This window comes from Bos grunniens, chromosome 7, assembly GCF_055505025.1.
Source record: "Bos grunniens cultivar Pamir isolate PY7600 chromosome 7, Bosgru_T2T1.0, whole genome shotgun sequence".
NCBI lineage: Eukaryota > Metazoa > Chordata > Mammalia > Artiodactyla > Bovidae > Bos > Bos grunniens.
In genome coordinates, this window is record NC_141171.1 from 86,522,994 (window position 1) to 86,544,719 (window position 21,726).

General features: G+C 39.1%; 1 long non-coding RNA gene and 1 pseudogene across 2 annotated transcripts in view; both read left to right on the forward strand.

The window, feature by feature from the left end:
- LOC147369923 (uncharacterized) overlaps positions 1-848 on the forward strand; it is a 152,033-nt gene extending 151,185 nt beyond the window's left edge. Inside the window, exon 5 of the long non-coding RNA XR_015168111.1 lies at positions 101-848. This is a non-coding gene — a long non-coding RNA (uncharacterized LOC147369923). The remainder of the gene's footprint in view (positions 1-100) is intronic.
- Positions 849-6,056: 5,208 nt separating this feature from the next.
- Positions 6,057-8,837, forward strand: LOC147369924 (histone-binding protein RBBP4 pseudogene; annotated as a pseudogene). The gene has a single exon (XR_015168106.1). The product of XR_015168106.1 is annotated as a histone-binding protein RBBP4 pseudogene (transcript).
- The last annotated feature ends 12,889 nt before the right edge of the window (positions 8,838-21,726 follow it).

The window sequence follows — 21,726 nt, forward strand, 5'->3', positions numbered from 1 at the left end:
CTGTTTCCCCATCTATTTGCCATGAAGGGTTCTTCTTTATCTCCATTTACTTAAGTTTTAAAAAAAAATTTTCAGCACAGTTTTGTACATTTTAATACAGGAGTGACGTATTTTATTGAATTTATTGCCTCTGTGGTGTTGGAGAAGTCTCTTCAGAGTCCCTGGGACTGCAAGGAGATCCAACCAGTCCATTCTGAAGGAGATCAGCCCTGGGATTTCTTTGGAAGGAATGATGCTAAAGCTGAAACTCCAGTACTTTGGCCACCTCATGTGAAGAGTTGACTCATTGGAAAAGACTCTGATGCTGGGAGGGATTGGGGGCAAGAGGAGAAGGGGACAACAGAGGATGAGATGGCTGGATGGCATCACTGACTCGATGGATGTGAGTCTGAGTGAACTCCAGGAGTTGGTGATGGACAGGGAGGCCTGGCATGCTGCGATTCATGGGGTCACAAAGAGTCGGACGCGACTGAGCAACTGATCTGATCTGATGTATTTAATATTTTTATACTATTAACAATAGCATTCTATTGATAATTTAAATTTATAACTGCTCATAGTTAGACATAATATGGATATAGTGTTATTATTGATAATTATATTATTAAAGAATTTGTTTTTACCTGCCCATATTCCCAAGGAAATTTAAGGTAGCATTCTTCCTATATTGGCTTGACTGTATACTGAATCTGATCAAAGTGATTCACTTTCCTCTGAGATATATCTTCATTCATTGAATCAATACTCAGACTCTGTGTTTCAAAAGAATACTCTGGAAAGCATTGTCCAATTTGCATTAAAATGTCATTTTATTGAAAGAACCATTAAATTCAACTACTTCAGAGTTAGCTTTAGCAAGTTATTCATTCTGACTGGTTCATCAAGTTGCAGTGTTACTCAAAACCTAACATTCTGCAGAAGTCATATCAAGATTATCTTTTAGTACAGACAACTGGTTGGTAACACCTGCCTTTAAAATTTGTCAAAGCAAAATCATCTACTCAAACTTTATGGAGCATAGCTTTGAAGCTGTTATTGTGCCTAGCCATTTGAACGAATTGAAAGGGCTGTTTAGGAAAAAATTGGCTTTACTTTCTTGCCCACCTGCATCTCACTTGAAGTGGAGGGGTTGGCCTGTCTTCAAGGTTAGAATGCAAATCAGTCTTTTTACCTTTTAGAACAAATGGCTGACTTAATTTTTTTCATATATAAAACATCAATATTTTTCTGATTGTTGCTATAGAAAATATTCATTCTTTATGAAGCTCAGCTTTTGAATTGACTGTTACCTGGCTACTATCAAAATACCACTGTTATAAATATTATTTGAAAAAAACTAGTTTGATATTTTAGATAATAATATCCTTTCTTTAATTCATCTCATCAGTAATATAGCTCCATATATGAATGTCTTCACTGAGTTACTATTTAAAGTTAACCTTCAATTTCTACTAAATTTTATCTCAAGAAATAGACCTATGAAGACTTTTCTACACCTACAGAATTGGACTTGAGTTTAATATCCCTTATAATACTCAGTAAGAATTTCTAGTGGCAAATTTTTCTTGGAACTTAATTCCAGGATTTTAGTGTTTGCCCCATAGACAATATTATATTCTTTTTGTTGTTGTTAGTGTTTTTTTTTAATATAAGAATAATTATATATTGTACTCCCTGTTAACCATGGCTACAAAGCTCTGAACCAATTTTCATACTCAAAATACCCCTTCATTATTTTATCATAATTATCACTTACTTTTTTCTAATTTGGTAGAATATATCACCAGTCTTTACTGTAATTGTCCTACTGTATATTAAAAAAATTTTCCCCAGCTTTATTGAGATATAATTGACATAGAACATTGTATAAGTTTAAGGTATATGGCATGTTATTTTGATACATTTATACATTGCAAAATGATTGATGCTAGGGGCAGCGACGAGAGGAGTTACCCCGCGTCCGAGGTCAGGGGCGGCAGCCGGGAGGATCTACCCATGCCCCTAAGCCCAAGGCCAGGGGCGACTGCCGGGAGGAGCTACCCCACGCCCCCACGCCCCCACACCCCCACGCCCAAGGCCAAGGGCGGCGGCTGGGAGGAGCAACCCCATGTCCAAGGAGCTGTGGCTGCACAGGCGCAGGAGGGCCTAGAGGAGCTATCCCACATTGAAGGTCAGGAAGGGCAGCGGTGAGGAGATACCCCTCGTCCAAGGTAAGGAGCAATGGCTGCGATTTGCTGGAGCAGCCGTGAAGAGATACCCCACGCCCAAGGTAAGAGAAACCCAAGTAAGACAGTAGGTGTTACAAGAGTGCATCAGAGGGCAAACACACTGAAACCATACTCACCGAAAACTAGTCAATCTAATCACACTAGGACCACAGCCTTGCCTAACTCAATGAAACTAAGCCATGCCCGTGGGGCAACCCAAGACGGGTGAGTCTTGGTGGAGAGATCTGACAGAATGTGGTCCACCGGAGAAGGGAATGGCAAACCACTTCAGTATTCTTGCCTTGAGAACCCCATGAACAGTATGAAAAGGCAAAATGATAGGATACTGAAAGAGGAACTCCCCAGGTCAGTAGGTGCCCAATATGCTACTGGAGATCAGTGGAGAAATAACTCCAGAAAGAATGAAGGGATGGAGCCAATGCAAAAAAAATACCCAGCTGTGGATGTGACTAGTGATAGAAGCAAGGTCCGATGCTGTAAAGAGCAATATTGCATAGGAACCTGGAATGTCAGGTCCATGAATCAAGGCAAATTGGAAGTGGTCAAACAAGAGATGGCAAGAGTGAATGTCGACATTCTAGGAATCAGCGAACTGAAATGGACTGGAATGGGTGAATTTAACTCAGATGACCATTATAACTACTACTGCGGGCAGGAATCCCTCAGAAGAAATGGAGTGGCCATCATGGTCAACAAAAGAGTCCGAAATGCAGTACTTGGATGCAATCTCAAAAATGACAGAATGATCTCTGTTCATTTCCAAGGCAAACCATTCAATATCACAGTAATCCAAGTCTATGCCCCAACCAGTAACACTGAAGAAGCTGAAGTTGAATGGTTCTATGAAGACCTACAAGACCTTTTAGAATTAACACCCAAAAAAGATGTCCTTTTCATTATAGGGGACTGGAATGCAAAAGTAGAAAGTCAAGAAACACCTGGAGTAACAGGCAAATTTGGCCTTGGAATACGGAATGAAGCAGGGCAAAGACTAATAGAATTTTGCCAAGAAAATGCACTGGTCATAACAAACACCCTCTTCCAACAACACAAGAGAAGACTCTATACATGGACATCACCAGATGGTCAACACCGAAATCAAATTGATTATATTCTTGGCAGCCAAAGATGGAGAAACTCTATACAGTCAGCAAAAACAAGACCAGGAGCTGACTGTGGCTCAGACCATGAACTCCTTATTGCCAAATTCAGACTTAAATTGAAGAAAGTAGGGAAAACCACTAGACCATTCAGGTATGACCTAAATCAAATTCCTTATGATTATACAGTGGAAGTGAGAAGTAGATTTAAGGGCCTAGATCTGATAGATGGAGTGCCTGATGAACTATGGAATGAGGTTCATGACATTGTACAGGAGACCAGGATCAAGACCATTCTCACAGAAAAGAAATGCAAAAAAGCAAAATGGCTGTCTGGGGAGGCCTTACCAATAACTGTGAAAAGAAGAGAAGCGAAAAGCAAAGGAGAAAAGGAAAGATATAAACATCTGAATGCAGAGTTCCAAAGAATAGCAAGAAGAGATAAGAAAGCCTTCTTCAGCGATCAATGCAAAGAAATAGAGGAAAATAACAGAATGGGAAAGACTAGAGATCTCTTCAAGAAAATCAGAGATACCAAGGGAACATTTCATGCAAAGATGAGCTCGATAAAGGACAGAAATGGTATGGACCTAACAGAAGCAGAAGATATTAAAAAGAGATGGCAAGAATACACAGAAGAACTGTACAAAAAAGATCTTCACAACCCAGATAATCACGATGGTGTGATCACTGACCTAGAGCCAGACATCCTGGAATGTGAAGTCAAGTGGGCCTTAGAAAGCATCACTACGAACAAAGCTAGTGGAGGTGATGGAATTCCAGTTGAGTTATTTCAAATCCTGAAAGATGATGCTGTGAAAGTGCTGCACTCAATATGCCAGCAAATTTGGAAAACTCAGCAGTGGCCACAGGACTGGAAAAGGTCAGTTTTCATTCCAATCCCAAAGAAAGGCAATGCCAAAGAATGCTCAAACTACCACACAATTGCACTCATCTCACACGCTAGTAAAATTATGCTCAAAATTCTCCAAGCCAGGCTTCAGCAATATGTGAACCGTGAACTTCCTGATGTTCAAGCTGGTTTTAACAAAGGCAGAGGAACCAGAGATCAAATTGCCAACATCCGCTGGATCATGGAAAAAGCAAGAGAGTTCCAGAAAAACATCTCTTTCTGCTTTATTGACTATGCCAAAGCCTTTGACTGTGTGGATCACAATAAACTGTGGGAAATTCTGAAAGAGATGGGAATACCAGACCACCTGATCTGCCTCTTGAGAAATTTGTATGCAGGTCAGGAAGCAACAGTTAGAACTGGACATGGAACAACAGACTGGTTCCAAATAGGAAAAGGAGTTCGTCAAGGCTGTATATTGTCACCCTGTTTATTTAACTTATATGCAGAGTACATCATGAGAAATGCTGGACTGGAAGAAACACAAACTGGAATCAAGATTGCCGGGAGAAATATCAATAACCTCAGATATGCAGATGACACCACCCTTTGGCAGAAAGTGAAGAGGAACTCAAAAGCCTCTTGATGAAAGTAAAAGTGGAGAGTGAAAATGTTGGCTTAAAACTCAGCATTCAGAAAATGAAGTTCATGACATCCGGTCCCACCACTTCATGGGAAATAGATGGGGAAACAGTGTCAGACTTTATTTTTCTGGGCTCCAAAATCACTACAGATGGTGACTGCAGCCATGAAATTAAAAGACGCTTACCCCTTGGAAGGAAAGTTATGACCAACCTAGATAGCATATTCAAAAGCAGAGACATCACTTTGCCAACAAAGGTTCATCTAGTCAAGGCTTTGGTTTTTCCTGTGGTCATGTATGGATGTGAGAGTTGGACTGTGCAGAAGGCTGAGCGCTGAAGAATTGATGCTTTTGAACTGTGGTGTTGGAGAAGACTCTTGAGAGTCCCTTGGACTGCAAGGAGATCCAACCAGTCCATTGTGAAGGAGATCAGCCCTGGGATTTCTTTGGAAGGAATGATGCTAAAGCTGAAACTCCAGTACTTTGGCCACCTCATGGGAAGAGTTGACTCATTGGAAAAGACTCTGGTGCTGGGAGGGATTGGGGGCAGGAGGAGAAAGGGATGACAGAGGATGAAATGGATGAGTGGCATCACTCACTCGATGGACGTGAGTCTCAGTGAACTCCAGGAGTTGGTGATGGACAGGGAGGCCTGGCGTGCTGCAGTTCATGGGGTCGCAAAGAGTCGGACACAACTGAGCGACTGATCTGATCTAATCTGATGGTGTTAACTAACACCTCCACCCTATCTTATAATTATTTCATTTTTCTTGCAAGAATATTTATGACCTACTCTATGAACAACTTTCAAATATATGGCATTATTATTAGTTATAATCACTAGCCTGTATATTAGATCCCTTAAACTCTTAATATTGTAACTATTAATAGAAGTCTAAAACTTTTAACCAACATTTCTCGATCGTCCTCATCCCTGAGTCCTGGGTAACCACAATCCTATTCTCTCTTTTTCTGAGTTCCAATTTCTTTTAGATTCCATATATAAGTGATGTCATATAGTATTTTTCTTTCTTTCTCTGACTTATGCCCTCAAGTTCCATCCATATTGTTACAAATGGCAGAATTTCCTTTCTCAAGGCTGAATAATATTCCATTGTGTATGTATACAAATCTTCTTTTCCCATTAATCCATTGATGGACACTCATGTTATTTTTATATCTTGGCTATGATTATGTATTATGATATAATACTGTGGTGATCTTGGGGGTGCAGATACCTTGTCAATGTCATGTTTTTTTTCCCTTGTATATACACCCAAAAGAAGGATTCCTGGATCAAATGGTATTTCTATTTTCAATTTTTTGAGTTTACCTAACTGTTTTCCATAGTGACTATACCAATTTACATTCCTACCAACAATTCACAAGAGTTTCCTTTTTCTTCATACCCTCACCAGCACTTGTTATCTCTTGTCTTTTTGATGACACAAGACTCAGCTCTTTCTAATCTTAAATATACTATAAAACATTTTCATGCACAAATTTAGCAAATAATTCAATACCCCTTTTTCCTCATAATGGCATTCTAATTGTTGTTCCTGTTGTTTTTTATTTGTTTTAATCCATGTTACAATTAATGTAGACCACTCTGCTAATTTCCAAATACCAGTGGCATCTAAAAGTCTTTAAGGCCTAGATTCCTTATGGGCTAAATTTCACTCATTTTCAATTAATAAGACTTTTTTTATAAATATAACTATATAGTAAAAATGAGTATATATATTTTGTTCTTAGTATCCTTAAATTCTTTTAAGAAATAGAGTATAAACAGGAAACCTTACAAAAATCAATTTCCATTGAGTTACATTACATTAGTATTTCTACAATATTTTTATTTGTAAATCAAAGTTATTTCTTCAAATCCTGCATTACAGAAACAACTCATGTCATTTTAAACTGGTAGGGAAAAGAGATGAGCGTGATCGGATTTTCTATTTGCATTTCCCAAGGAAGAAGAAGTTTCAATTATATAACCACATGCTGTGCAACTGAACACTGGCACTACGGTCAGGCATGACATTTTCTAATTCCTTCAGAGCTTCCAGAAATGCAGCATGATTCCATTAATATAAAAGGTGATGAATGACTTTTCCTTTAACAAATTAATATGCTCCTACCACATGCCAGGCACTGTTCTAGGCTCTGGAGTTATATCTGTAAATAAGACAGATGAAGATCCCGGTTCTCACAGAGCTTAAATTTTGGTAGGGGGAAACAGATGGTTGAATGAATGCATGCATGACTTAATTAAAGAGAAAATAAAAAGAAATTTTAAATAAATTTAATAAATAAAAAGCATTTCACTTTTTAATATAATATAAATAAAAAGTACATATAAAAAATGACTAGGAAATTAGGATAGGAGAACTGGCAGGGGAATGGGGTAGAAGACAGGAGTCTTAAAATATTTAAATATGATGGCATGGAACTTCTGACAGTCCAATGATTAAGACTCTGAGCTTCTACTGCAGGCAGTGTGGGTTTGATCCCTGGTTGGGGAACTAAAATCCTGCATGCCACATGGCATGGCCAAAAAAATTTTTTTAATTAAAAATAAAATAGGGGCCCGCAGGCTCCCCGCCCCTCCCGCAACGCTCAACCCCGGGATCCCCGCCGGCTTGCCTACCCGCCATGGCCGACAAGGAAGCAGCCTTTGATGACGCAGTAGAGGAACGTGTGATCAACGAAGAATACAAAATATGGAAAAAGAACACCCCTTTTCTTTACGATTTGGTGATGACCCATGCTCTGGAGTGGCCTAGCCTAACTGCACAGTGGCTTCCAGATGTAACCAGACCAGAAGGGAAAGATTTCAGTATTCATCGACTTGTCCTGGGGACACACACATCAGATGAGCAAAACCACCTTGTGATAGCCAGCGTGCAGCTCCCTAACGATGACGCTCAGTTTGATGCTTCACACTACGACAGTGAAAAAGGAGAATTTGGAGGTTTTGGCTCGGTTAGTGGAAAAATTGAAATAGAAATCAAGATCAACCATGAAGGAGAGGTAAACAGGGCACGCTATATGCCCCAGAACCCTTGCATCATTGCAACCGAGACTCCATCCAGTGATGTTCTTGTTTTTGACTATACAAAACATCCTTCTAAACCAGACCCTTCTGGAGAGTGCAACCCAGACTTGCGTCTCCGTGGACATCAGAAGGAAGGCTATGGGCTTTCTTGGAACCCAAATCTCAGTGGGCACTTACTGAGTGCTTCAGATGACCACACCGTCTGCCTGTGGGACATAAGTGCTGTTCCAAAGGAAGGGAAAGTTGTGGATGTGAAGACCATCTTCACAGGGCACACGGCAGTAGTGGAGGATGTCTCCTGGCATCTGCTCCATGAGTCCCTCTTTGGGTCGGTTGCTGATGATCAGAAACTCATGATCTGGGATACTCGTTCAAACAATACTTCCAAACCAAGCCACTCAGTTGATGCTCACACTGCTGAAGTGAACTGCCTTTCTTTCAATCCTTATAGTGAGTTCATTCTTGCCACAGGATCAGCTGACAAGACTGTTGCCCTGTGGGATCTGAGAAATCTGAAACTTAAGTTGCATTCCTTTGAATCACATAAGGATGAAATATTCCAGGTTCAGTGGTCGCCTCACAATGAGACTATTTTGGCTTCCAGTGGTACTGATCGTAGACTGAATGTCTGGGATTTAAGTAAAATTGGAGAGGAACAATCCCCAGAAGATGCAGAAGATGGGCCACCAGAGTTGTTGTTTATTCATGGTGGTCACACTGCCAAGATATCTGATTTCTCCTGGAATCCCAACGAACCTTGGGTGATTTGTTCTGTATCAGAAGACAATATCATGCAAGTGTGGCAAATGGCTGAGAACATTTATAATGATGAAGACCCTGAAGGAAGCGTGGATCCAGAAGGACAAGGATCTTAGATCATGTCTGCACTTGTGATTTTTAGACTCCCCTTTTCTTCCTCTCAACTCTGAGATTGATTTAACACTGGTTTTGAGACACAGACTTTGTTTGGTTATCTCTCTATAATAAGTTCTATCAACAATGTTATTAGTCCAAACAGAAGGTGTTTTCTAAATATTAACTGGGGGCTTCTTGATTCAGCAAAGCCACAGACTTATATTTAAATTTTCTTTAGGAATTTTCTAGTAACAGAGGTCTAAAAGTAGCCACAAAAAGGGGAATATTATGTGTGGTTATTTTTCTTCTTATGCTATATCCCCAAGTTTTTCAGACTCATTTAAGTAAAGGCTAGAGTGAGTAAGAAATAGAGCTAAGTGAGGTAGGTGTCTGAGCCATGAAGTATAAATACTACAAGATGTTGTTTTTATTCAGGAAATAGGGGAGATTCAAGTCATACAAATTCCTACACGCTGAACTTTCCAGGATGCACATTTCCTTACATAGACCAGTCTCCTCTCAGTTTCTTCAGTTAAGTCAAAACAATGTGTTCCTCCTTCCCCATATATTTTTGCGTGTTAGTGTGTTTCTTGAGCTGTTTTCATATTATTTCTTTCCTTTCTGTGAAATGGTTTTTTGAAAAAACTTGGGACCACCAAGTTGTAAAGGTGTATGTTTTTACCTGACAGTTATGCCACAGGTAGACTGTCCAGTTAAGTTGAGAAGAGTGAACCAATAGCTTGTATTTGTTTTTAAAATTCAATTAATCCTGGATAAGAGTTGCTTTTTTTTTTTAAGGAGTTAGTCCTTGACCACTAGTTTGATACCATCTGTATTTTGGGTAACCTGTTTCACCAGCAGGCCTGTTACTCTCCTTGACTAACTGTGTTAAGTGCTTATAATGGAATAAATTGCTTTTCTACATAAAAAAAAATAAAAAATAAAAATAAAATAGGATGGCCTAGGTAGGCCTCATTAGGAAGATGATATTGATATTTATAACTTCTCCTTAAAGAAATTTGTTTAATAATTTCATGTTATTTCTGGGCCTGTTAATGTTGAATGACTCTCTTTCTCCTGAAGTCATATGTTTCCATTTCTTTGTAACCATGATAATTTTTTTTATTAGATTGCAGATGTGAATTTTACATTTTTGAGTGCTAAATTTTGTTCTAGTCCTTTAAAGAGTATTGGAATTTGTTCTGGAGCATATTTAAGTTACTTGGAATCATTCTGATCCTTTTCAGGCTTTTTTAAGCTCTAAGAGAAGGTTCAGAGTGGACTTCCCAGGTGGCTCCCTGGTAAAGAATCCACCTGCCACGCACTGCAGGAAACATGGGTTCTGTCCCTGGGTTGGGAAGATCCTCTGGAGGAGGGCATGGCAACTCACTCCAGTTCTTGCCTGGAGAATCCTATGAACAGAGGCGCCTGGCAGGCTACAGTCCATACGGTTGCAAAGTTGTGCTGTGTTTAGTCTCTCAATCGTGTCTGACTCTTTGTGACCCCATAGATTGTAGCCTGCCAGGCTCCTCTGTCCATGGGAATTCTCTAGGCAAGAATATTGGGATAGATTGCCATGCCTTCCTCCAGGGGATCTTCCCAATCCCGGGATGGAACCAGGGTTTGCACATTGCAGGTAGTTTCTTTACTGTCTGAGCCACCAGGGAAGCCCAAAAATACTGGAATAGGTAGCCTGTCCCTTCTGCAGGGGATCGTCCTGACTCAGGAATCGAACCAGGGTCTCCTGCATTGCGGGCAGATTCTTTGCCAGCTGAGCTACCAGGGAAACCCAGGGTTGCAAAGACACAACTGAGCGACTGAACACGCACATAGGCAAAGGTTCAGAGCAGTCTTTACTCTAGGGATACATTAGCACCACTACTAAGGTGAGACCCTTCGGAAGACTCTGCTCAACACCCCTTGTATTTGGACACTTTTCCCTCTAGGATTTAGAAACACAGACTCTTCTCGGTCCTGTGTGACTTTGGGAATGTTTGTCCTATGCTTTCCTCTGTCTGTAGGAGTTCCACCTTGCTTCTGTGCATGCTCTTACTCAGCCCAAGACTGGACAAGGGCCTCTCTCCAGGTCTCTGAGACTTCTTCTCTGTTCAGCTCCTTCCTCTCCAGAATTCAGCCCCACTGCTCTCACCTCTCTCTGTTCAGTGCAGTAAGATCTCCAGCCTGGCTGGGTTTCTTTCCTCCCTTACCTGTGCCCTGGAAACTGCTGTCAGGCAGGGTGTGAGTTGGGCAGTAATAAGGTCTCAGCTTTCCTTTATTTCAGAAATCTTTGAGAAATCACATTCCAGGGCTGTCTATAGTTCAATGTTTGAAAGCAATTACTTCATTTCCGCCCCCTGCATTTCTAACTGTTTGGAGCAGAAGGACAATTCCTTTAGAAGCTAATTCTTCATGAGTGGAAGCAGAAGTCCTTTAGATTTTTTCAGGTAGTACTTTGACATTATCACTCACAGATTTTTAAAAATACTTCTTAAGCTACTGAAGATTAAAACCATTTTTTTTTTAAATCTTCCAATTTTATTTTATTTTTAAACTTTACATAATTGTATTAGTTTTGCCAAATATCAAAATGAATCCGCCACAGGTATACAAAAAACCATTTTTTATCAACATTTTGGGAACTTTTGTTTATTTATGAATTTTTACCAAGAATAGCATACAAAGCATCATGAAATACTAGAATGGGAAGGGATCTTATTTTTATTTGGACTGAAAATTGTCTGGATGAAAAATGTGAATATAATGCAATTATGTGTTTTTTTTTTTTTTTTAACATGCAGTACATTTCTTCATTTACGTTCAGAGAACATCAAAATAAGCACAAAGGGGAAACATTATATCCTAAGTAAAAGTGGGGAAATGTAGCTTTGCTGTAACTGTACAAAAGTGCCATATAAAAGAAATAATATTTTGAATAGCTGATTTTTTCCTTGATAAATTCAAGGACAATCAAATCCTGCCCCAAGCGGATCAATCTTCCCTTACCTGTAGTTAAGGTAATCAGGCATTAGTACCCAGCAGTATATGTCTTAACTTGGTAATTATGTTCACATTTCAGAAACTGACTTTTTTTCTCATATGGATGTATATCTTAGATATCAGGACATAGAATTGTTTTCTTAAAACTTACATCGAAGAAGCCTTTTCAGGTTTTAGGGACTTTGTTTATTAAGCACTACAGGAGACAAGTAATTCCCTGCAACCCATTCTGACCTTTAGAATCGCACGGAGGATACAACACTATATGAGGCGAAACACCAATTTCATCACAATGCTACTCTTCTAGAGCTGAGAGAAATTGACTCTTCAGCTTATTTTTCCAAGCATAGCCTTTGAATGGCATCACTCAATGCAGGTAGTGATCTTAAAACTCATTTTAAATGGGCAGTGTTTCATGACAAATTAATATTGGTATATTACTCTTTTCAATGAGGAATAAAATATCATTGGTATGTTGCCTTTGTTGTGATTATTTATCAAGATAATTCAGTTGTCATTACACATTACATGGTTCCTCTTTATAATGATTCTAAAAATCATGGTGATTATGAGTTCTTTGGTGTTAATTTCTAATTTATGTTAGGAAATAAAAAAGCCTAAAGGGTTGATATATGAATGAAGAAGTGCATCGTATTCAAAACTGCATTATGTTCAAAAAGATGTACTAAGCCATACATAAAACTAGAGAAGTTTAAAATAATTATAAATATTATTTTACTGGCTTCTTGGGTCTGCTGTAACAAAATACCACAATCTGGTAAGCTTAAAATATTGACTGTCTCAGTTCTGAAGCCTGCTGCTGCTGCTGCTGAGTCGCTTCAGTCGTGGCCAACTCTGTGCGACCCCATAGACAGCAGCCCACCAGGCTCCCCTGTCCCTGGGATTCTCCAGGCAAGAACACTGGAGTGGGCTGCCATTTCCTTCTCTAATGCATGAACGTGAAGTGAAAGAGAAGTCGCTCAGTGGTGTCCAACTCTTAGTGACCCCATGGACTGCAGCCCAACAGGCTCCACCGTCCATGGGATTTTCCAGGCAAGAGTACTGGAGTGGGGTGCCATTGCCTTCTCTGGTTCTGAAGCCTAGAAGTCTGAAATCAAGGTGTCGGCTCCCTCTGAATCCTATAGGAGAATCCTAATTCACCTCTTCCTAGCTCCTGGAGCTTTGCCTGAATCTCTGACTTTCCTTGGCTTGTAGATGCGTCACTCTGATCCTTGGTCTTCAGACGGCATTTTCCCTGTATCTTCACATCATCTTCCCTCTGTACATGTCTGTCTCTGTGTCCACGATTCCCTTTGCCTCTTTTTATCAGGACACCAATGATACTGGATGAGTGCCTATACCAACAATCTCATTTTAGTTTGGTTACTTCTGTGAAGACCCTGTTTCCAAATAAGATCATGTTCAGAGGTATTAGGATTAGGACTCCAACATACCTTTTGCAGGGATACAGTCTAACCCATAATAACTATGAAGTCATTTAAATGTACATGCACACACACATGTAACACATTTATTGAGTTTTTTAAAACAAGAAGGAAAACAATGAATATGACTGATAAAAATAGGAAGAGCAGTAACATGATTCCTGAGTAATACCTCACTGAACATGTGGCATCTTCCTTAGTTCTAGGATGAAATCACTGTAGTGTCCCCTTTACCTTACTCGAGAAAACCGAGGCATAGGGAAGCTGAATAACTTGCTCAAAGTCACAGCTGTGAAAGGATAAAACTGGCAGTCAAATTAAGATCTATTTGAATCAAAGGCCAAAATCTGACCACAGCATTCTTAAACTTCTGCCACGAACCCTTTGGCATTCTGAAGAGCCTTTGGAACACTTTACAAGAAAAAAAATGCTTTTATATCTAAAATAAAATTCATAAAATACCAAAAAATTCTGTTGAAACAGAAATATTTTAAAAACAAAATGATAATATATTCGGCTGAACCATGTAAAACTGTCAGGTGTTTTGGGTAAGAAAAACGTGCAAATATTTACAATTTTATATAGTTCATTCTAATAGTAATATATGTGCTTCTTTATTAATGATTAAGATCAAGTGCTGCATTTAATAACTGCCATAGTTTCACAATAATAAATATAACAGTATTTTAATATATTTGCAATAACCATAACATGATAAAATATTTGTGATTTCTGTTGTTGGCAAGACCTCAGATACTGCTGGTTTTTTTCCTATTTTGGTGATAGAAGCAGTGATAAATTTTAGTTGGAAATTAGTGAAATAAAATCTGTGTACTTTTCTCATTAAAGTCCACAGCCCTTTTGTGGGCACAGAGAGAGATTTCATGGAACCCTACCAAGGAACTCTTATACTAAACCCTGGTGCCACTTACAGGCTCCTTAAGTGATTTTCTCACTATATAAAAGTTCTTGAAAATTAATTTGCTTGGCCTTAAATTTATGTTTAATATTTTAATACAAAATAAAAATTCTCTATCTTTACATCACTCCAATCAGCCATTTTGTCTCATCATTTTGCATATGCCCTATACTGAGAGTGCTTTATGGAGACAAACTCATGTTTAACTGAGTACACACGTTTAGCTCTTACTAATAAGGTTTAACATAAATTAAAAAAACTACATAAGAATTTTTAAATCCCCCAGATCTTTTATATGACGCATCCTAGTGTGTTTCTTCAAGCTCTTTACATATAATCCATGTATGCATGTATAACTCATTGTTCGACATAGTACTCTTTAATTTGCTCATCGGATGGTGGAAGGGTGATAGGGAGGGCAGAGGAAAAGGAGCTATTAACAGAGAAAGGTAACATGACAGTCAGGCGTCAAATACATGGTTGCTCATAGGAAAGGAAAAAATTTTGTTAGGGGTCCCTCAGCTCGCCTCTCCATGGCATTCCACAGTGTCCCTTTGGCCTTCTTCAAGGTCTTGACCCTCAGAGAAACCAGCCTGCACAGTTACTTCCAAGTTTGACCAAAGAGAAATGAGTATCTCTTTAAAACACAATTTCATTTCCTCTTATTAAATATGTTAGGATAAAGAACAAAATTAACCTAATAACATTGATACATTTGCAAGAACAGTCAACTGTAAAAGACAGTGATAAAACAAGCAGTTTGTAAATTTTCTTTTTACAACACTCTTGTTTAACTATTTCAAGTGTCCTTCCTCTAGGAGAAGCTTAGAGAGGATACACTTTAAATGATTATTCCTAAATAGGTTATTATTTTAAATGGACTCCTTTAAGAGTCATATGTGTGGCATTTGACTAATCCATTACATTTGCAATTACAAACCAGGGCTTTTTACGGCAGGCAAATTATTTTATATTCCACAGCTGTACTTAGGACAGAAGACTCAGGCCATGACATTCCTTTTGAAGACATTAAGGGAAGCACTATGCAATGCCCAAGGGTGATTAAGCTTTTTAAATCACTTCTGATAGAGACAGTCTCTTCTATTTCTTTGAAAAATTGTACTTTGTGTTCCACACGAACTCGCAGAACTAATATTCTTTTTGCTCCTGCTCTTAGCCCGTTTTAATGATCACTGCAGATCAGTTAAGCAATCAACATATGAACAGGTATGACACAGGTAACTTAAACAGCTTTGATAATTGTACTCTCCGCTGGGTTCACATTATACTTCTGATGCTCAGATTCAATCCACTAAAATGACAATCGACAAATCTCAAATACATTGTGTTTTAAAGCATAATGCTTAAGCCCGGCTTGATTCTAATCAGTGTTCTGTCACTTGTTAGCTGTATGACCTTGACTAAGTTATGTAATTTCCCTAAACTTTCATTTTCTCATGAGTATAATAACTATATCCTTATAGGACTAATAGGAGAAATGAATACAATGCTCTATGTAAAATGCTTAGCACTAAGCCCATAGGAAATACTCAGTAAATAACTACTAAGTCTGTCCATCCCCCACCTCAAAGCATTGGAGTAAGACTGTTCAAGCCTTACTCAAGACTGTTCAATAAGGGTGCTCAAGACCAGAGCTAGAATAAAAGAATTCCTGTAAAGTGCCAAGAATAGAAATACCTAGAGTTTGGACTCCATGATAAGATCTTTAGAGAGTCTAAGCCAGAAAAATAAAATAAAAGGGGAGATGGCAAGTTCAAAGGAGAAACATAAGACTAAAAACTAGGGGCAGTTATGAGTTTAAACCGTCTTGTTATAAAACTAGTGGGATTACAGTGTGTCTGGAGAGAGTTGAGCAGAGACAAATGCTTGGTGAAAGATAAGAAGATGCTGTAATTTGCTTCCATGGGGCATCAGAAAAGGTACATAGTCAGTCTGACTTGATCAAACACATAGGATTTGAAGTGGACAAAGTGGCAGAGTGTACCGCTATTAATTAATCTAGTCACATGCAAGTGCCTATGGAATGACTTGTATTTATTCTAATACTAGAAACAAATAGGCCCCAAACATGGTTTTTGCCTTCAAGGATCATAGAAGAGGGAAGACATAAGAAAGAACAATTCCCAATTTTCTTGCTTAAGTGATAGAATGTGTGCTTGGTCACTTGCGGCTGACTCTTTGCGACCCCATGGGCTGTCGCCTGCTAGGCTCATCTGTCCATGGGATTTTCCAGGCAAGAAAACATGTGGGTAACCATTCCCTTCTCCAGAAGATCTTCCCAACCCAGGGATGGAACCCAGGTATCCTGAACTGCAGGTGGATTCTTAGCACCTGAGCCACCAGGGAAGCCCTGGGTGACAGAATACGTGATGATAAATAATAGTCACACAGATAACTAACCCAGGCAGACGTACAGGTTTAAGGGGAGATAATTGAATTCTGTCTGCATATGTAGAGTACGAGCTGCTTGTTCATCACTCAAGACTTGTAAATAGACGACTAAATACTCACCTGGAGCTTAGACTGGAGAACTGGTTTCCACCAGTGTAGGTATGAATGTTAGAGCCATGGGTGGTGCCTTAGTCTACTCAGACTGTGATTACAACATCACAGACAAAATGGACTAAAAACAATAAAAATTTATTTTCTCACAGTTCTAGAGCCTGAGAAGTTCAAAATTAAGGTGCTAGTAACTTCAGTTTCTGTGAAGGGCTCTCTTCCTAGCTTTCGACTATGTCCTCACATGGCTTTTCCTGGGTGTATGCAGGCCTTTTCTGGATGGAGAGTGATGTCTCTGGTGTCTGTTCCACAGGGACACCAATCTCATCAGATCAGGTCCCACCCTCCTGACCTCATTTAACCTTAATCAGAGTCCTCATCTCCAAATAAAGCCAAATAAATCATAATAAAGGACAGAAATGGTATGGACCTAACAGAAGGAGAAGATATTAAGAAGAGGTGGCAAGAATACATAGAAGAACTGTACAAAAAATATCTTCATGACCCATATAACAACGATGGTGTGATCATTCACCTAGAGCCAGACATCCTGGAATGTGAATTCAAGTGAGCTTTAGGAAGCATCACTACAAACAAAGCAGGTAGATGCAACAGAATTCCAGTTGAGCTATTTTAAAAGATGATGCTGTAAAAGTGCTGCACTCAATATGCCTGAAAATCTGGAAATAGGCCTGGAAAAGGTCAGTTTTCATTCCATTCCCAAAAAAAGACAATCCCAAAGAATGTTCAAACCACTGCACAACTGCATTCATCTCATATGCTAGCAAAGTAATGCTCAAAATTCTCCAAGCCAGGCTTTAGCAGCACGTGAACCATGAAATTCCAGATGTTCAAACTGGATTTAGAAAAGGCAGAAGAACCAGAGATCAAATTGCCAACATCCATCAGATCATCAAAAAAGCAAGAGAGTTCCAGAAAAACATCTACTTTTGCTTTATTGACTATGCCAAAGCCTTTAACTGTGTGGATCACAACAAACTGTGGAAAATTCTGAAAGAAATGGGAATACCAGACCACCTGACTTGCCCCCTGAGAAATCTGTATGCAGGTCAAGAAGCAACAGTTAGAACAGTTAGAAGCAACAGTTAGAAATCGGGACAGGAGTACATCAAGGCTGTGTATTGTCACCCTGCTTATTTAACTTATATGCAGAGTACATCATGTGAAATGCCAGGCTGGAGAAGCACAAGCTAGAATCAAGATAGCCGGGAGAAACATCAATAACCTCCGATATGCAGATGATACCACCCATATGGCAGAAAGTGAATACAAACTAAAGAGCCTCTTGATGAAAATGAAAGAGGAGAGTGAAAAAGCTGGCTTAAAACTCAACATTCAGAAAACTAAGATCATGGCATCCCGTCCCATCACTTCATGGCAGATAGATGGGGAAACAAAGGAAACAGTGACAGACTTTATTTTGGGGGGCTTCAAAATCACTGCAGTTGTTGACTGCAGCCAGGAAATTAAAAGACGCTTGATCCTTGGAAAAAAAGCTATGACCAACCTAGATAGCATATTAAAAAGCAGAGACGTTACCAACAAAGGTCTGTCTAGTCAAAGCTATTGTTTTTCCAGTAGTCATGTATGGATGTGAGAGTTGGACTATAGAGAAAGCTGAGCACTGAAGAATTGATGTATTTGAACTGTAGTGTTAGAGAAGACTCTTGAGAGTCCCTTGGACTGCAAGGAGATCCAACCAGTCCATCCTAAAGGAAATCAGTCCTGGGTGTTCATTGGAAAGACTGGTGCTGAAGCTGAAACTCCAATACTTTGGCCAACTGATTTGAAGAACTCACTCATTTGAAAAGACCCTTATGCTGGGTACGACTGAAGGCAAGAGAAGGGGACGACAGAGGATGAGACATTTGGATGATATCACCGACACAATGAACATGAGTTTGAGTGAGTTCCAGGAGTTGGTGATGGATAGGAAAGCCTGGCATGCTGCAGTCCATGGGGTCACAAAGAGTCCAACACAACTGAGCAACTGAACTGAGGCGTTAGGGCTTAAACATATGATTTTGGAGATGAGGGGACAGAAACATTTAGTCCATAACAGGATAAGATTGCCAAGAACAGTATACAGAATGAGAACTACAGCTGTCTAAGGACAAAAGTTTAGAAACTGCATTAAAGAGTAGGTGGCAGAAGGAAAACTAGGAGAGGAACTGCGAAAGGATGGTCACAGTTTTTCACATGGTCTCTTTCACAACTGTGAAAGAGAGAAAGGAGAAACCTCAAGGGAAGGTACATAACTGGTGTAAGTGAGAGGAGAGAGTTTCAAGCAGTGAATAATCAACAATACCAATGTGACAGAAAAATCAAAAAGGAACAAAGAAATAAAGACTTGGATGTCCTACAATTCATTTGATACTGACTTTAAAATTTTTAGGGAAAACAAAAACTGTTTATAAAACACATTTAAATTTTTTACTGCAAGTACCTTTGAGGAGTCCCATTCCTAAAAGAAGGTGGGAATGGATATGTTACTCTAACATGGTTTATTGAATAGAAGCATATCGGTGAGAAATTTGGCATTGTTTTGGTTACTGAAATACTAATATCTGGGAATCTTTTAAAAGATTAACAGAAACATGTATCTAATTTTTCATCTTTTAGGCTTATTTCTGAAGACAGATACATTTATGATCTCATTTCATTCTCAAAATATCCTGCAATGAACAGACCACATTTATAATTTTTTTTTAATGGACTGAAGTAGATGAAGTGATTTTCCCAACATCATACAATGTTTCAAGAAAAAAAAACAAAAGCAAAGTTTCACTCAGTTAATTCTATACAACTTGTACTGAATGTCTCTTGTGTACCAATAATCAGGTACTGGAGAGTTAGATGAATAAAATGAAGCTGCTCCGCTCTCCACCCACCATTACCCCATGCCCTTCCTTTGCTTAGCTTCCATCTCTCTGGAATGTTCCATCTCTTCTCATCTTAGTTTCAGCAGTGCTGGGAAAGCTGTGACACCCACAGTAGCACCAACAATAACTGTTTCCCTGAAACAGCAACACGCAGGGCCTGTGTTGTGTTGGGGAAGGTTATAACTCTCAGTGGCAGATTCTTTGTACCTGTTCCTATGACCAGGGGACACTTTTAAGATTCTCCTTCATTTCACTCCTGAGGCTCTTGACCCATGACTCAGTCCCTCCCCCTTATCTGAGCTGCTTCTGAAATTAGAGCATTCATGATATATTGATAACAGTTAGGACCTGGTAGCCATGGTTCCTGATTCATTGTTCAGCATCTCTTGTGGAGGGCAGAAGGATGAACGAGGTGGTCTTTGGGTATCATCTATAGTGGTAGTCCTCAAACTGGGTTGCTGGATGAGCAGCATCAGCTATTGAATTAATTCTCTGAGAGTGCAACCCATGGATCTGTGTTTTAACAAGCCCTCAAGAGACACTGATGCATACTAAACTTTAAGAATCACTAGTACACAGCTAGAATTCTTTCCTATACTATTTAGAGAGAAGTAGTGTTATGAATGTTCCCAGCAAAAATAGAATCCATCCATCAATGTAATGATAAACTCAAGCACATTTTTATTCACATTATTACCACTCTATCTTTATTTGCTCTCACCTTCATCCACAGCTGCCTTTAAAATCTCTAATTTAATGTCAAAGCACGCTCTCAGGGCTGGTTAGTGTCATGTGTGTAAATACATACTTCATGTTAATGACAATGAAAGCTGAACTATGTGCCATTTTGTTCCTTTTAATTCACCCTCAACTTATTGCTGTTTCCAGAAATATTAGGTATATTTATTGTCTCTTCATGGTTAGAGTTTGAAAGAAAATTGCCCAAAATATTTATATTTATGATCTAGGTAACACAGTAGTAAAGATTATTTGGAGTTCAAAATGGCAGTTTTGTTTATATTTTAAGAATTTTACATTATACATTTTAAGGAGAAATTTATGTTACTGTGTGTGCTTAGTCACTCAGTCGTGTCTGACCCCATGGACTGTAACCCGCCAGGCTCCTCTGCCCATGAGGATTCTCCAGGCAAGAATACTGGAGTGGGTTGCCATGCCCTCCTCCCAGGGATCTTCTAAACCCAAGGATCAAACCCAGGTCTCCTGCATTGAAGGCAAATTCTTTACTGTCTGAGCTACCAGGGAAGCCCATGTTATTAAATGCCTCTTACTATATTTTGTTTCCTTCTGAGAGCAGAAATTATTGGTAAATGTATAGAAAGCCTCGATTTGTGATTTTTGGTTGATTTTAAATGGTTATTTGCCAAGAATTTTATTTTTCCAAAATGTAGCAAGTATATCACAGAAAACATTGTTGACTAGAGTCCTAAAACATTTATTAATAAAACAGAGAAGAAAAAACTGGTAGGATTTTAAACTTACATCTTCAGCAAGTATTAAAAATGTTGTCTCTGTGGTCCAATCCTGCTTGTCAGAAACTGTGGCATAGCAAATAAATACTATTTTATCCAACTCATCATTCTTTACCCCTGTACAAGGCTACATGTGTATTCACAGGTTGAGTTCTAATTTTGGAGTTTCTTCATGTTTGTAAAGATACATATGATGGTTTTCTGAATTAGGTTTGCAAAGACATTTGTAACCTGTGTTTCATGGTGTAGTCACTTTAATTGCAAAAGTTGCTTAATTTTTTCTGGGGAGAGCTGACTTCACTGACTACAATCTATACTAAGTTGCATTTCCAGGACTCCATTAAGGTATTTTTAAATCCTTTGGTAGAAAACTTAGCTTACTTAAAATTTTGGATGATATATGTGAAGGAAATTTTGGAGTTGTCTGTCTGTGAATAGAGGGACTTTGTGGAATTTTTAGGAATCTGTGCAAGCTGGAGGACAGAGGAATTACAGTAAAGGAAGAACCTGCTGGATATCACTGATATGGAACAGAGGAGGCGGCGTGATTGCCTAGAACCCATTTCCTTATCCAGCAGCCAGCCTTCGTGAGGAGGGGCAGGCAGTGGAAGAAAGGAGGTTTAAAGTAGAGGACAAGGGGTTTAAAGGAGAAACAGCAGATATTTCGGGGTATATCCTTCTTTGATCCTTCTGTAGCTTTCCTGCGTTGACTATTTCC